The sequence below is a fragment of the Pleuronectes platessa genome, chromosome 8, assembly GCF_947347685.1.
Source record: "Pleuronectes platessa chromosome 8, fPlePla1.1, whole genome shotgun sequence".
NCBI classification, from domain to species: domain Eukaryota; kingdom Metazoa; phylum Chordata; class Actinopteri; order Pleuronectiformes; family Pleuronectidae; genus Pleuronectes; species Pleuronectes platessa.
The window spans coordinates 8,796,763-8,814,914 of NC_070633.1; the positions used below are offsets into that span (position 1 = coordinate 8,796,763).

An 18,152-nucleotide genomic window follows, 5' to 3' on the forward strand; every position below is an offset into this window, starting at 1 on the left:
TGACAAGTTCACCCACCAGAAACAGGAGGATGTGCTGTCTCCAGGGCAAACCCAGACACAGACATCTCCAATAACAGTGAAAACGCTTATCCTGAATCCTGTTGTTCACCAATAAATCAGCCTCTAATGATTTTTACTGAACTATTACTTTGCACATTAACCGCATGCGCCTTTGACTATGAATATATATTTATAATTTAATTTAAATATGCAATTATGGCTACTTTAGTTTTTTATGCTCTGTAGCTACCAAAGGTTAGTTGAACTCACCAGCCAGGAATGGCAGCAAAATTATGAACCATGTATCCAATGAAACAGGTCTAACTCGTAATGGATGAATCTGTTGTGAATTCTAATCCAACCATATTTAAACCCGCTCAGCACGAGACAGCAGACGGACAAAGTTAGCAAAGATCCAAGCAAAAAAATGTGTTTCTCGTAAGACTTTCATCATTTACCATAATGTGAATAAATATATAAACATAAAACATAAATATACCTATAAATGAGGGCGATGATCTTCAAATATTATATTATATACATATTTTGAAATTTTTATCTACAAATGTATGCAATAAATATAGAGTCAGTGTGATTTTTCTTTTATCTGACATAGCAAATATACTAATATAGTAATGAATAAATGACAGGAAGTCACATGTATCTGTTTACACAGTAAGTACCACGGGACAAAGTCACAGCATGGTCATCTGGTACGTGGCTAGTCAGTATACAACATGTCACACTGCTGCCATGTAATGTGTGTGTGTGTGTGTGGTGAGACAGTGTTATTGCCATATCCCAAAATGAGTGAATGCTGTCTGGCATACATCTAAAGCTACAGAATAGTGTGCAGCGATTACAGCCAACCAAATGGCTCGAGGTAAAATCTCTGTGGTACAGACACCAAGCAGCTGTTAACCCTTCATGTGCCGGGGCTGGATAATTGGCTGGAAAAGCCTTTGTCTGAGCGAGAGAGAGAGAGAGAGAGAGAGAGAGAGGGAGGGAGAGAGAGAGAGGGAGAGAGAGAGAGAGGAGGGAGGTGTGGAGGCATGTTTGCAGTGTGTGTGTGTGTGTGTGTGTGTGTGTGTAAGCGCGTGTTTGTCCTTGGGGGTCTCTCTATCCATCTTTCTCGCTCTCACTCTCTGGTCCGGAGCTTGTTACCATAGCAACATTGAAGAAGAGGTAATGCTGCCGGAGTCCAAAAAATTGTATTATCTTTTTTCAGATACACACAAGCACACACTCGCAACCCCCCCCGTGCACATACACACACAAATACACATGCTGCTCCTTCGTCTGTCTTGCACATATACAAACTGGCAGGGAGTATAGTGAATGTGTGTGTAGTGTGTGTGTGTGTGGGTCTGTGTGTGTGTGTGTGTTCGTGTGTCAGTACAGCTTGTTCATGCTGGCAGGCAAAGGCATGGAGACACACACATGCACAAAGAAAGAGAGAAGGAAAAGCAGGACAGGCGGAGTGTTGCAGCAGAGTAGACGAGGTCATGTAAGAACAGCGGGATAGTTTATTAATGTCACTGAAGGGGGATAATTGGCTTTTAGTCATTTATTATTTCTCGTGTTTTCTCGAGCTGTCAGCCTGTAGCCTTGTACAACAGGTAGTTTTGGCTCCACGACGAGCCACAAATAATGGTTTGCTGGTCTCAAAACAGTTCTGCTGAAACCCCTCCCCCCGCCCGAAATACCAAAAAACACTGTGGCTTTATTTTGTAATAGTTTATTTTGTCTGTTTTAGTACATGGTGTAGTGCAGTGGTACATAATGGTGTTTTATACTAGCTTTTATGATACCTGTGTAACATTCTGTTCCAATGTTAAATATCTTAAAATGCAACTGTTCCCATGCTATAAAAATGTAAGTGTTATCAGAGTGGACATTAGGGTAGCGAAGAGATTTCCTTGTGTATGACAAGCACTGATTGTCAGTTGGTGGAGTTACATTCGTGTCGAGCCAACTGGGAAACTCAAGAGAGGAGTAGAGGTATTTAGATGATTTGGACACTCAAGCGAAACCATGGCTTTGTCCAAAATCCCTCCCTCATTCACTAATCCAACACTCCCGTTGTAATGGACACTAGTTTACTCAGGCGTGGGCAGTAAATTGATATTTAAGCATCAGGGTAGTGTTCATAAAACCTTATCTCCCAAGATTCACTTGAGCTTGTTGCTTTACAGTAATCAATGCTAACAATGGGGTAAAAATGGCTGCAAGGTGTTGCTTGCACTGACAAACTATAGCATCTTTAGTGCTGATTGTTTAGGATTTGATTTCGTCTCAGCGCTGTAGCCAGCTGCAGCTGTGGTCAGTTAAAAAGCTCTGATAAACCCAGCGTACTCAAAATGCTTCCTACCAAACAGCAGGTGAACACTGCTAGTGACTAGCCGCTGAACACTGGGGAACATTTAGAAGCTAAAGAGCCACATATTGATCCTGTTCTACGGCATCAAATAACTAGGAGGAAACTAGGAAACCACCTTTTAGAAAAAGGAATTTGATGTGTACTTTGCAGTTTGGTCCATGTCCTATCCACTAACATGCTGGAGATATGACCTTTACAGCAACCAGCAACTATAGGGCGACCAAGATGCTTTGGCTTCACGTTTCAGGAGCTGTCATGTCTATGATTCAAACAGAAAACTGTTTGCTTTGTTCGCCAAAATTTGCTAAACCAAAGGATAACATTTCAGTGTTGTGCTTATTGTGCTGCTTTTAAGGGCCAACAAATCTATTGATGCCAGTTTATATGAGTATGAGCTGATGAGCTGATGTAATGGCCTCTTCTTCTGGAGAATAGCACATGTAGAGAAAAGTCCTGAACTCTGACCCAGTTATGTCAGGGATGAAGCAGTAGCCCTTATGTGTAGCTCCCAGTCTCTACCAGACCAAGTGCAGCTGCAGCAGCGGTGCCAGCTCAGGTGCAGGCTGTTCAAAGACAGGTCAAGTTTTAATTTGTGAGAGGGAGTAATTATTTATCCTTTCAAACGTAATACGGTCTTACTCTAACACTGTACAGCCTCTATAAGAATCTTTTAGAACACCACAGTCGCAGTATTAATATCCATAAATCCTGGTATTACCCAGTGGGCTCCAGGGCTGTCAGTATTTTTGAACAAATTGAACATGAAACACAACAACCCCCCTGTTCTGCCACTACACATAATGTGATCATCACAGAGGAGGGAGCACACCCTTCTATTCAACTCTAAAAGTCTCAGATTCAGACTTTAAGGATACACCTCAGAATCAGTAATATTGATCCGTTATACACCATCAGCTAATCTACAATAAATCCTCAGGTTAATGTTGCAGATTATTAAAATGTCAATATAAAAGATATTTGGTTTAAACTCTGCCTGAGCCACAGGCAAAACTACACACACACACACCTACACATACAAAGATGAGGTATACATCTATGTGGACATGTACACACATGTAAATGAGCGAGATTAGAGCGTGAGGATTACACGCCTGTCTTTTCAATTAAATTTACAGAGTCATGTAAAGCCTCGACTGTGCACGGCAGAGGAAGCGCAGGGGAAATGTCGCCTGGTGCATTAAGGAGACGACGGGGCCACTGTCAGAGGATCGCAGCGGCAGCCATGACGAGCGAGTGACATCAGCAATAATGTCTGAGACAGAGATCATAAGCGTGATAATGGCTGTGATTACATTAGTGAAGCCGTTACGTTCTAGACGACAGATCTCATTAACATGTAAACAGGCTTAAACACTGCGTTCACCATGGAAATGTACAGCCCCCCCCCCACACAGACAAAATACAACGCAAAAAATATATATAAGTGAAGGATTATATGCTACAGATATATTTACCAACAGAATGTCACTCAGTGTTGAGCAAGTTACTTAAAAAGTAAACCGCAATCAATTACTCGTTACACTTAGTCGTTGAAAAAGTAATTTCATTAGCTGTTACTCAGCAGTGTGTTAAGTTACAGCAGTCATCCCTTTGGCTTCATTACTCAACTGTCCGCTCCAAACAACTCCATAAACTCCACACCCACACCACGCCACATGTTCAGTCTGCAGCACATGTGGAAATAGGAAACATGACGCTGCAGTTTAAAAAGTAGGTGAAGGACAGTTGGAAAGATTGACCCACCACGGAATGAGGTAACTGTGGTTAACGTCAGTTTGCTAAGAGCTTGCAACATACATACCACAACTTTGTAACAGGAATGCGTCTCATTTGTTGTTTTGGTAGAAGCTCCCACCGACAGCCCACGTCAGACATAACCTCACTAAACACACACAGAACAAACTGATATCAATCAGCTGGTGTATAGTCATATAACTGTAAGGGTTTGCCAAGTAATGTGTTGCTGATTAACAATGGTCATATGTAGAGTTTACAGTTACACAAAACAGGCAAGGTTCCTGTTAACGCAATCAAAATTTAATTTCCCCCAAATTACCTTTTTTTTTGCTCTCAGTGGCTCTCTGGACAATCAGTCACACACACCGACACACACTGTTTATGTGTCTGTGAGTATGAGGATGGTCTCTAATCTCTCTCTGTCTCTTCCTGCCCTTATGATAAACTGCCTGTCTAACATTGTTTTCGTATCTGTGTGTGTCTGCTTGTGTGTGTGTGTGTGTGCATGCACATATTCTCCACACTGTGTCTGCGTCTGAAGGCTTGTGGCGTGGATGCATGTGGGTTTGTGCAACTGTGTGCCCAGTTTGAACATCTTCTAATGAATGTTTTCGGAGATGACAGTGAGGGATACTGTGTGTGTGTGTGTTTGTGTGTATTACTGTTTCTGTGTGTGCGTGCGTTTGTCGCAACCAGACTATGTCTCCAGAGCTTGGCTCTAGGAGCATTGAGAGGCAAACATTAACGTCACCAGATGCCTCGGTCTGACTCTCTCCCTCTCAGTGCCCCCCCCCCCCCCCCCTCCCTACTCGCTCCATCTTTTGTCTTCCTCTCTCCAACCTGTTATCTGATCATACTCTCTCTTTCTCTCCTGCTCTGATTTCACAGAATACAGGATGTAGTTAAGTGCGTTCATTCATTTTCTAATTAACAAATTTACCCAGCACTAATTCTTTCTCATCAGCTAATAGTCTGTAGATTAACTATGATGTGTGTGTGTGTGGAGGAGGAGGAGGAGGAGGAGGAGGGGAGGTTGCTGTTTGAGGGTGTGTTACATTATTAACCCCTCATTAACAGGTGAAAGTCAGGACATAAAGAAAGCCCTTATCACTGATCGGACTAATCAGGGAATAATCTGTTTCCCTTTCAAAAGGCAACAGTGAACATTCAGGCATGTCCTCACGCCGTCACTTCTGATTTTGTGTCATCTGTTGTGTTGGCAGACGGAGAAACGACCCGCGGCCATTTAGTATAAACACATCCCTGGGAAATAATTGCCATGACACATTTCAGTGTTAGGGATACAGCGTCATTGTTGCCACTGCACGCTCATGTCTCCCGGTGTTGAACGTCATCCTCTGCCTTTTTTCCCCTTTTTTGGTGCAGTTTGGAAGTGGCTGGGCCCGCTGCCACATGAAAACACCCTTAAGGCAGACTGAGGAGTTGCACATCAAGCAGAGCGGAAAGAGATCTTGAAATCTGATGATGGGAAGCAGCCCTCTGTAAGCGTCAAAACATTAGCACTGCTGGGTGTAATCAGAGTTCACCGATCGCCTGTGAGGAAATCACACACATTTTTTAATATCATTTTCAACCAGTGAGGCTAATTTACTGATAGCCATTAATTCAGTGAAATCCATCTGTCAGAGAGCGGTTTTTGATCGTTGAAACTGGGCATTCTTCAAAGTTATCATGTTTCCAAACACAGCAGCGGCAGGGTTAAAGTCATACTTACAGTGATTTCTATTAAAGCAGACAACTAATTAAAACAAATATAGGAAAATCTAAATATTGAGGATAACAGCAAAAGCCCCAAACCCAAAGATATTGAAGTTGTAATGGAATAGAATTAGACAAGCAGAAAATCCTATAACAACCCAGATGTTGGGAACAGTAATGGGAGAGAGAGCAGAAGAAGGGCAGGGCTCTGTCTTTTCCTTTTTGTCTGATTTCAGGTAGTTCGATTTTTTTAATGAAGGCAGATCGTTTTTCTGAGCCTATAATTGTTTCGGTATGACAGACATTTAAACATCGGATGTTAATGCGATAACATCAGTGGTTCCCATTAATTATGGTGGCCCGCTTTATTCTAATTTGTCCTGTTATGGTTTCATTATGAAACAAAAAAACCTTTTCAACTTCTAATAATAACATAAGAGATCTCTAATTTGGTGTGTGTGGTGCTTTTTACAACGGCGTGCTAGCTACAGCATGTGAGCTACTTAGCTATCTGTGTGTGAGCTACAACATGCAAGCTATAGCGTGCAAGCTACTGTGTGCGAGCGGTACAGTGTGCTTGCTTTATGGTCCATAAAGATTTTACCATCCAAGCAGAAAGTCAGACCTCATAGTGTCAGCTACAGTTTTGGCATCAATGCAGTTCTTTCTCTCATGGTAGAGTCTTTGTGCCTGTCACTGAATCTGTTGTACATGAGAATCACCTTTGTGCGCATGCATCTGCACCCCCGTTACTATAGATTTAATTAATTCTGTCAGAAGTGCTGAACATTGTGTGATCAAGTTTGCGATACAATTTCAAGTTTATTTTAGTGTCAGATCCATAAGATAAGATAAGATACATTTATTGGTCCCACACACATGCACACACACACGACATGCAAATGGGGGGAAATTTGTTCTCTGCTTTTGTCCCATCTGGTGAACACAGGGGGACACACAGAGCAGTGGGCAGCCCTGCACAGCGCCCGGGGAGCAGGTGTTGGAGGAGTAAGGTGCCTTGCTCAGGAGCACTTAGACAGTGGGGTGGGGTAGGTACTTAGACACTGGGGAACAGATCCAGGTGTTGTCCGTCCAGGTATGTTTTTGTGTTGTCACTCCGTGGAGTCGAACCAGAGACCACTGTTGGATTCTCTGCCCATAGTCCAACTTTCTGCCACTAGTCCACCGCCTCTCTGGGTAGAAACCCATCCATTCATTGTTTTCCACTTATCTAGTCCTAGAGCTGTTTAAGTATGGTATCCCAGACGTTCCACTCAACACTCTCGAGCTCTTCCTGGAGAATACCGAGGCGCTCCCCGGCCAGATGGGGTCAATTATCTCTATAGCGAGTTCTGGGTCTCCTCCTGGTTTAGCCTGTCTGGTAAACCTCCAGAAGAAGGCGATCTGAAGGCATCCTGTCTAAACGCCCGGACTTCAACCGTCTCCTCTCGACATAAAGGGGCAGCGGTTGAACGAAATAACGAGGTCGCGTACACAACGGGTCGTAATGAGTTTTCTCAGAGAGTCAGGTGGCTGCGCTCAGCCTTAGAGATTGTCTGAGGAGTTCAGGTGCTGGCGGGAGCTTGTAGTAGGCACATTAGCAGGAATGGAAAAGAAGATTCATAGTCCTGTTCTCATTAGTATATAATCACCTGAAACCAAGAATTGTTATGTTTTCTTTACCTTGGAATGAGCCCTTTATTTTTACACATAGGGAACAGGTCCTCTTCAATCCTGTTGTACCATGTTTCTTCAGCGCAGAACAGACAAACCCAAAACTGTCTCTAGAGAGGACCTTACACATTTTACACCACCTGCAAAACCACCTGGAAAGTGAGGAGTATCCTGTTGCTGGTTATCTACATCCCAACCACTACCTGACACTAAATTCAACATACTGAACAGTTACATCACTGGAAATAGTTTGTGGAGTTTTTATGTTTCATGTAGAGGAAAAAGCTTTGACTGTTTAGTGAAACACAACTGGTTGGTGGATAATACCCATGATCCCCGGCTTCCTGATTTAGAAAGTCTGCTGCTGTAACAAATTCACCGAACTCTGATTTCAATTCTTGATATTTTAACGGTTTGGAGATAAACTCAAATGTTTTATGCCTTCTATGTCTTTTTGGACTGATCTAAAGTTCAGCATTGCTCTTGACCTGATTGACTTTCTTCTCTCAGTTACACACTTCTCACAAGAGATCATACTTCAAGAACAGAAAATAAGGGTGTGAGATGGAATAGGAGTCACCATGCGTCCCTGCTCCAAATCAAACTTATTTTGAAGCTGCTATTTTGACCCATTAAGACACAAGGCACAAAAAAAAAGGGGGAAAAAAACCCGCTTCAAAACTACTGACAGAATTGCCAACGTTTACAAAATTGATATAATTTAGATAGAGACATGAAATAAAAACATTTGATAGCTTACACACTTATTTGGCTTTTTATTGTAAATCATTGCTGTCTCTCTAAGCTTCAAGGCAGAGAGTCTCCCCACCCCCCTCCCCCATCCTCATCAAAATTATGAAATTATGACATAATGTCCTTAATGTTTCCGATCACGTGAGTAAAATGTTGAGCCTGAGAACCACAGTCACAGAGATAAACTCCACTCGACCTCACTGTGTTTTACATAACTAGTGAAAATCCTTTCCTACGTTTCATCCGGTAATTACTCATCAGCACCTAATTAATAAAAGGAAGTGAACCATCATTAATGAAAACAGCATTAATCTTCACACCTAAACTGTGAATTATCGCACGTTGTCGTACTTGCAATCCGAAAGAAGATCAGGTCCTTGTCCCCGGCATGCAGTTGGATCAAGATGAAAGATTGTTTGGAGAATATCATACTTTTGGAAATGATCACTTTCTGCTCCATGCCGTTTGATAACTGTGAAAACATACTTATCACACTCACCAGGGATAAAATTAAAGCACAACAATTCAAACTGTTTTCAAGATGTTTTAAAGAGGCCGGGTAATCAAAAACTTTGAGGATTGTACAAAGACCAGCGAGAGGCCGTTCCAGAAATTTAGAATGAATTCTAGGACAGGGCGGTGAGTTGGCATGAGAGCGGCTTCTGGAGTCACTATAGAGTCTGTTTGCACTGAATGTGATTCTACTACAAAGTGTTTGCACTCAGAAATGTGCTTAAGTGGTCTGTTTTCATTGTATCACACACACTTCAACATCTCTCTCCCCCTCTCCCTCTCTCTCTCCATAATCCTTTGTTTCACTGGGCTCCAAAAGCCATTATGTTAAAGTACCTACGACAATTGAGACACATAATTTACTACATGCTCACATAGACACACACACCCTAACCACACGTTTTTGTCACTCTGCAAAGATAGAGTCTCCAGTCTCCCATGTTGAAAAGGCACTTAAGAAATGGTAACATATTCTAAATGTGACACTTACCAATCAAATGCACTGTAAACGATACCTCACACATTGATTTTAAATTACAAAATGTCCCTCTCGCTTTTTACAATGCTGAAATGCATCCCCAGTCACTAGTGCACAGAATTTGGCTCTATATGCGATGTTGGTGTAAGATGGCAGCGTAAGTATCTATAGTGACTAAATATCTGGATAATGGGAGGAGGCATTGTCAATGGTCAGGCCACACACAGGTTGCCCTATCTTACTGGATGGACGTTGCTGGGGCAGTATACACTCTATGTATGTATTAGCTCCTGCAGACAGAACCCAGGGCTGAAGAAGTGAATAGTTAAAAATGTAATTCACAGTAAAGACACAAAATATCAGTCAAGGTTGATATATTAGTAGAAGTATTCCGAAAGTATCAAAAATAATAAAGGACAATTTATTGAAGCAGGGTTATATGTTCACTACATTATTGTTGACATGTTTGAGCATAATTTGTTATTTGCTTGATTCATTTCAGTCCTTTTGGTCTGAAACCGGTTTCAGACATGACCTGGAGAATTGTCTGTGGAGTTTAACCGCAGTTTGCCGTACACACATGCAAACGCAACGGGAGGTTTTTTGATGTCATTTTCATTTTTTGCATCGGTCGCGTGTTTCAAGCGCCATCAGACCCCTCCACTCACTCTTGGTGAATCCAGCAGGGGATCCCCGTTGTGTTCACACTAACACACTTACACTTCTGCATTTCTATGGACCTTATACTAGAAGGTCAGGCAGATAAATTCCCTAGAAACTGGGGAGCATATCACTCGGACAATTGCGTTCACACATGCACGCCTCTGGAGAAAATACGGAAGAATCCAGTGCATGTCTGAAAGCAGCTTCTCACTGTGATAGTGGGTTCACACAGAGGGTTATTCTTGCCTGAGATTTTTCATGATTAAACCGCTGAAGATTTTTCTGCAGTCTGCACATCATCTCACTCTCGTCATCTTGACTGGGTAAAGTTCACTAATTGACTCTCATATAAGAGAGTGAATGATGTGAAATGTGTGTTTTGAACAGAACAGAAAACACTCAGGAGTCGACAACTCAACAACATGGTTTGTCAAATGGCTGGTGTGATTTGATGTAATTTACTCAAAGTGGTTTGATCCTGTAGGAACTCCACACAGTTTTACTAGTGTTGCTCACTTTCAAACTCTAATGGCTTTTGTTGTTTGGTGGAGTTGAGACGTTTTTTAAATACAAACAAAAAGACGAAACAGTATAAGAAAAATGTGTACATATGTAAAGGAGAGAGAGAACTCCTTTACATTTACTGTGTGATTTCTATATGTCTGTGTGTCAGTGTTATCTTGTCTCAGAAGTGACACACACATAAGAACACAAAGCAGCCGAGTCCCGTCTTATTCCTGCTCTGTCCTCGTTCTCAGTCTCTTTATCTATCCATCAGTGTCAAACATACAGGTGTGTGATGTGCATGAAAACAAAGCCGGAAGGTAACAATGTGTTTGAAGGCTGTGTCTCATTATAATACTTGCTCTCATGTCGAACACACACAAAGGCACAAAGCAGTGATTTCTGGGATCCTCTTTCTTAACGATCCATCCACTTGCACAAAGCTAAGAGCTGTATATTTTCATACTGATGGCTCACTGGATCGTCTCCTTCTCCTCTGTCTATCCAGGAATGCCTGCTGATATCTCTCTGATGTCTAATGCTGTCTGAATGAACACACACACACACACACACACACACACACACACACACACACACACGGTGCGTTGTTGAACTGACACTTCAAACAAAGCTTTTGTCTGCTGCCTGTCAGCTATTCCTCTCTCCTTCCCCCACTCCTCCTCTTCCTCCTCCTCTCATTATCCCCCTCACTTCTCCCTGTCATTCCAAAACACTCGTTCTACCCCCTCATCCCCACATTTCCACTCTCTCTCTCTCTCTCCCCCTCACACACACGCACATACACACACACACACTAGAAGCAGGCTTTATTCCTAAATGAGCTGCCTAGATGAATGCAGGTTAAATAAAATGCAAAGGTTGAAAATATGAGGGGATTTAATAATACCACTTGAGCTAGAGGTATAATCATCAGTGCTGTTTCTTTTCCAGAAGCATTAGATTAATAAAATGATTTAAAGCAAATAATATATGCCTGCATTACAGACAGAGGTGTCACTAATACAAGCGTGGGCTAAACTTGGACATGAAATAAAAACAGTTTTACCATCATGTTTGAGTGTTGTGAATGTGAACAAAGAATTAACACTCTAAAGAACAGAATATAGAGCTCAAATTGTGCTTTATTTGAACCTAATTGGGCTAATTGAGATTAAGTGTGTTTAAATATTCATTAATACACGAAAATGTTATACATTCAATTCATTATTACCCCCTCCAATAAGGAGTTTATTTTTTCAACCATTTCTTTTAGTTTTTTTCCGTGGTGGATCTTTGATCTTCTAAATAAGGGGCCATAAAGGGGCCACAATTTAAACAGAGGGGCCAATTATATGTCCAACATCCATATGCAATTCCTGATTCATTGATGTGCACATTTAAGTCATCCCATGCTTACTGTTAGCTCGATAGCTTTGAACAAGGCAAAAAGAAAAAAAGCTTTGAAAATAAAATACATAGTCATATTTATTGTTTGTAGTTGCTAGTTTATATATAAAAAAGAGACTACTGAAGATACAGGGGTACTTCAGGGGCCAAACAGATTTCAGCTGGTGCCCTGGCCCCATCCCCTGGATCCGCCAGTAGTTTCTTTATAAATAGGATTACGTAAAAACTACCTTAACAGATTACCATGAAGTTCGGGGAAGGATGTTGTATGGGTCAGGGTAGATGCCATTCACTTCTGGGGCCGATCCGGATCAGAGGGCAGACCCAAGATTTTTTTTTTTTCTTTGTGAGATAGAATTTTTTTTTACCTTTCCATTGATTTTTCAGAGAATCACTAATGGATGAAAAGATCTGACATGTTTAAGGCATTGACATTTATGAGTGTTTGCAATAAGGAGCAGATTTAGATAAAATTCCAGATCTAGTAAATCTGGTTTCATAACAGAACTGTTGGACATTGGCAGATATGAACTCTATAAGTGCCATTCTAGTTTGTTTTGTTTGACATTTCAGATCAGGACATATATTTACAGGATGCTGACAGAGCTAGCCCCTCTTGACTAACATAAATGAGAACATGATATCAGTTATCAAATCATTGGAGAAATACTAAATTATAATGGTATTATAATTATAATATTATATTGGCTTGAATATGATTGGTAGAGCCAGCTGGTAGACAGGCAACTATGAGTGAGTCAGTGACTGTGAAGCATGAATGAAGAGTGTGGTTCAGTCCTGGTTCATCTGTTTTTCATGTCGCGGTGCAGGTGACCTCAGCGTGTGGTGACAGCTATATCTACAAATCCAAATGTGGTGTAAGTTGAGAAAAGACATCAAACCCTTGACCTCAGTCTCATGATGCCTTCGAGCAGATGCTGATCTCATCAGGTCAACTCTTACTTTTCTTTTTTTTTTTTTAAAGATTATTTTTTGGCATTTTTATGCTTTTTTTTTATTGATAGTTTTAGAGACAGAGTTGAAATGGGGCAGAGAGGGGAGTGACATGCAGAGAACGACCGCGGGCTGGAATCGAACCCGGGTCCGCTGCTGGCCGAGGCCCATGGGGGGGACGCCCTACCAACCGAGCTAAGGGCGCCCCCCAACTCTTACTTTTCAACAGAATTTTGGAAGAAACAAGGCAACTTAGATATTCTGACAGTGATGATCGGATAAAGGTTCCCTTCTTATAAGTGTTACTGTATACAAAATCGTTTCGAATTAAAATTAGCTATATAATAACTTATTTTCATCTAATGAGCAAGGATAGGATCTGTATATCAGTGTTTACTTTGTGAAATCTAAGTGCGAAGGACTGAAGTTCACACAAATGTCTCAATGGCTTCAAATTAGTTGAGCTATCTTTCCCAGCCATTTGCCTTGAACGTTTGGGACGGTAATTCCCACGAGACACAAATGCAGCACGAGTCCACAAAGTCAGGCTCCAGTAGATTCTCAATGAAGCAGCTCCAGAAACTCTCTTGATGACATAAGCAGGCATGGAGCCTTTCTCCCACTGACGACACAACACAGACACTTCAACACGTTCATTTTAGCCCACTGACCAGCTTCAACATCTGGCTACAGCCGTGCGGTGTGTTGGAAACAATCATTCAGTTTTTACTGACATTAAATGTAAGACGTCAGTGTTACACAGTGGAAGTAAATGTAATAAATAAAAGTATATACTATAATTTCAGCACATTACTATTAATATTGGACCGTTATGACAAATAAATCTCGGTCTTTCAGTTGCACTTTCTATTAAAACAATCCTGTAACCCCCATAGCTGCAATAGTTCATTTTCCTGAAAGCAAACCGTCCGATTAACCTTCATCCATCAAGTAGAGGAGCTGTTCTTCCACTGGGCAGCTGCCTGGTGAGCTGCCTTGCTAAAGGGAGCCGCGGCAGCAGATGTTGAGGGGTGGAGAGAGTGATACTGAAACACTGTGCAGTGAAAGTGAATGAGAGGGTGATGACGCTGTGTTCGAGACGCGTGTGTGTCTGTGTCTGTGTGTGTGTGTGTGTATTTAGTTATCAGGGGAGCACAGCATAGCTCTGCTGAGATTAAATTCCCAGAGCTTACTCTGGCTATCAGCATTACTTCAGGACACACACAAACACACACACACACACACACACACACACACACACACACACACACACACACACACACACACACACACACAGGAGGAAAGCAGAGTGGTAGAAAAAATACTGCCACAGCTACATTTTTATTCACAGGAAATATCACCATCGACAGTATGCCCACTGCTGTTATCACCGCTGCCATTAATCCCCACCAATCCATCCATCTGTCAGTCTGTCCATCATCTGTCTTTTTTTTTACCCTGAAAAGTCAGAGTTTCACTTTTATCAGCAGTGCTGTTAACTGCTGACAAACTAACTGATCCAGCTGCCGCCTCTGTACCGACCTGATATCATCACAAATGAATAATAATATGAATACGATGACCATCAGAAGACAATTAAAATCTGAATAATATCTGTAGTTCGATTTCAAACTTAAATGTGTCTCCTGTAACTTCAGCCACGGAGTTACTGCATAAATGATAGTTCAAATAACAGCTGGGACTAAAAACATCCATGTGTGGATGCTGAACTGAAGTGAGCTTACCAGGACTGTAAATAATGATTGTTTTCATTATCTATAAGTCTGCCAATTATATTCTTAATAAATCAATTAAACCACTGAAATTAGCTCTTAATAATGTAACAGAGCATTTGTCAACTTGTGATCGAAAAAACTAAAAATATCTAATATCAAGGTTATGAATGTATGAATGTTTTTTTTCCGACGGACTAGTTGAATAATCATGGCAGATCTAGATATCGCCAACAATTATGTTTGTAGACATTGACACAATTAACCAGGACTGTCAGTCCAAAACTACTGCAGACCACATAGGGGGCACTACCAACAATTAAAGATTATATGTGATACATTTTCAAGCATAATAAATAACATGTAGCCCTAGTATATAATTATAAGTGTAATATTGAACAAGTACTAAAAACTGTTTGATTTGCCATTAATGTGGATTCCCACCAAATTTCACAATTTGATTATTGATTGGTGATTGCATCAGCTTCATGAGCTGTCTTCCTCTCCAGTTGTTTAATGCACCTCTTAGTAGAATTAGCTCTACCTGCTATTTAACTCAGCACTATAGATAATTTGTATTCAAATAATTAAATTAAAATGTCTGCTACATTTAGATGGAAGTGAAGCCATTGTCACCAGTCCTGCACGCCTCAAAGAGCTTGATTTAGACCAAGGGGTGTTTTACCGTGTCAGAGCAGGTGGCTGTAAAGTCTCTGACTGACCTGTCTGACCATGGCACTGTGGTTCAGACACAAGAAGAAGGCGTTCAGTGGAGGGTAAACGGACAGGTTATCCTGTGTATGACAGGTAGTTTTGTACTGTGTCCCTGCCACATGGTGGGAAATACATCCTGGATGTGTTAATTACCTTGTCTGACCTGATTCCCTTTGTGTGAATGTAGTGTGTGACACACCGAGACAAAGACAGTGATCTCTCACATGGGACTGTAGCACTGTGCGCATCTGTATACGTACTGTATGTGTGTGTGTGTTTGTCATAGTGACAGCTCTGTCAGTTATCTCCCTGCACTGACAGACAATGCACATGTCAAGCAGCAGTCCCAGCACACACAATGATCACATCTATGTATACGGCTATACACACGCTAACATACACACACACACACACACACACACACACACACACACACACACACACACACACACACACACACACCAAACCTGTCATTCATTTTGTCTGGTGTATTCCCTCTGCTCTCTTGTTTTTTGCTCCTGCTTTCCTCCTATTCCACCTTCCTCTCCCCATCCCTCCACTCTGTCTTTCATCATTCTGTTATTTTTCTTTCCTTTTAAAGAAAGAGTCTGTTGCCCTGAAACTGGGTCTTTTTTTTTCCTCCCATGGGCCTCCGTGTTTTTTTTCCCCTCTTTTCTCTTACTGCCTCTCTGCTCTCTCTCCCTCCCACTCACATATTGCTGATGGATTAAATGTTGAAAGCGAGGTCTGGTAGAGAAAAAGAGAAAGTCTGTTTTAATTGTGTTGATCGCTAATTACCCGGCCTGTCTCATCTCTCGACAGTGGATGTGATAAAACAGGATGCCCGTTCCTGGGTCAGCAGGCCACAGCCTCATGCATAACCAGTATTCACACACACTCATAAATATTACTTTGTACTTTGGATATTCAAGTTTGGCTTCCAGCTTTTAGATTTCTCTGTGGAGGCCGGTGAAGTGGCATTTAGAAGAGCAGGCTGAATTGTAACCGTTCTGTTAAAGGGGTTTTGCTTTTACCATGTTTATGTAAGGGACAGGATCCAAAAACTTGGAGAGTCCCCTCCGTTGCTCCCAGCCATTCCTATCATAATTTACTGTCTTTCTTCAATATATGCCACAAGAACCAACCATGAATCAAATGGTCAAGCTAAATTCTGTCTATCACTAGACAATAGTTCAAAACAGGAGTGAAGAAATGTTAGAAGATTTAAAGCAAATTGTGAATCATCCGCCAACACTGACAGGACACCCAGTGAGGTTTCAACTGAAACTGGCTCTAAATGCATCTGGCCTTTACAGAGTGGTTTGCTTCAGTGGGTACAGCATGTCATAAACACTGCCTGGATAAGGAGTTAAATTCCCAGTGGGCTCACCTACGTTAAAAATGAATGCACTCATGAATGAAAGTACCCAGCTAATGGCATACGTTACATCATATTAGCCCTACTATAAATAGAAAAACTGCAAAAGGTTGCCTTTTTCGAGCTCTGGCTAATGTTGTAGTTGTAAAACACAATTTATGTCTTGTGCTTTGGTTGACTTTCTTGTGTTCTGCTTTCCAGCAAAGACTTAATTTAAATGTGCCAGTCCTTATATGATAAATTTGATTTAATTTAATTAATTATTAGTTTAGATGTTTTAACTGTGTTGTGTCAAATGTGTCACAAACATAGCATATGCTATTTCTGGAAACCCTTGTTGGCACATGTAGTTCAACATTTTTTAATATACAGTATACACATAGTCTTTATATATATAATATGATAATAAAAACTTTATGTATATAGGACATTTTAAAAAACAGGGTTTACAAAGTGCTTTAACAGCAAAGCAAGTAAAATAAAAGGTGAAAAGAAAACAATAAAAACACAATAAAAACACATCACATGAGACTTGAGCAAGTCTATAAAAATGGGTTTTGAAGTGATTTAAAAGAGGTCACTGACTCTGCAGGCCTTATCTCCTCAGGTCGGCCGTTCCAAAGCCGAGGGGTCCTGAAGGCAAAAACACGGTCACCTTTAGTCTTCAACCTAGACTTTTGTACGGCCACCTGAGGATCTAAGGCTGCACGCAGGCACATAAAAATATAGATATATAGATATATAGATTCAGTGAAGGTTTTTTCTTGGTGTTTGAAAGTACTGTATTTTGGCATTTGCCTAGTTTTTGAACATGTCACTTAATTAATTTCGATCAATGTGCTCTTTACATTGTTATAACCTCTTTAATATCCTGTTTGAACGCAAGACATCCTAATGAAGTTACTCACAACTTGAATAGTTCTTTATGGGATACTTTTTTTACTCTTAATCAAGTACTTCATTTTATGAGTACATTTACTTCTACTTGAGTCATTATAATTATGAAGTAACAATACTTTAGCTTGAGTACTCTTTCTGGTCACTCTGATGACGGAGTTTTCAGCTCAGAGAAATTGCACCAAGTAGTGTCTGAAAGTGTCTTATTCTTTTGCTGACGAGCTCTCTACATAAGACATCTCTACATAGTGAGTAGTAGGAAAGAACTAGACAAGAACCAGACAGGTTGTTTTGTCATGTGTACAATCCATACACAGAGCTAAGCTAAGTGCTTCACAGTCTCAGTGCCATGCTTAACAGCAGGAATAAGAATGTAGTATGTGATGTGTATAATAAAGTTAATGATGAATGAAACAATCTGTCTTCTATCCTTAATGATTTTTCCTACTTAAAGCAGAAGTTTTAGGACGTTCTGATGACACACAGTAGCAGCATGACATAAACATTTTATGCTAGTTTGATAACATGGCAGCTCAAATTCACAGACTACTGGGAATAATTCAAAGGACCTGAGAAAAATAAGTAAACCCACTGCTGAGCTAATTCAAAGAGACATAACGCTTTCCA

At 40.9% G+C, this 18,152-nt stretch overlaps 1 protein-coding gene across 1 annotated transcript in view; it reads left to right on the forward strand.

Moving 5' to 3' along the window:
- aff2 (AF4/FMR2 family, member 2) overlaps positions 1-18,152 on the forward strand; it is a 150,687-nt gene that overhangs the window by 24,957 nt on the left and 107,578 nt on the right. The gene's annotated exons all lie outside the window — the stretch shown is intronic.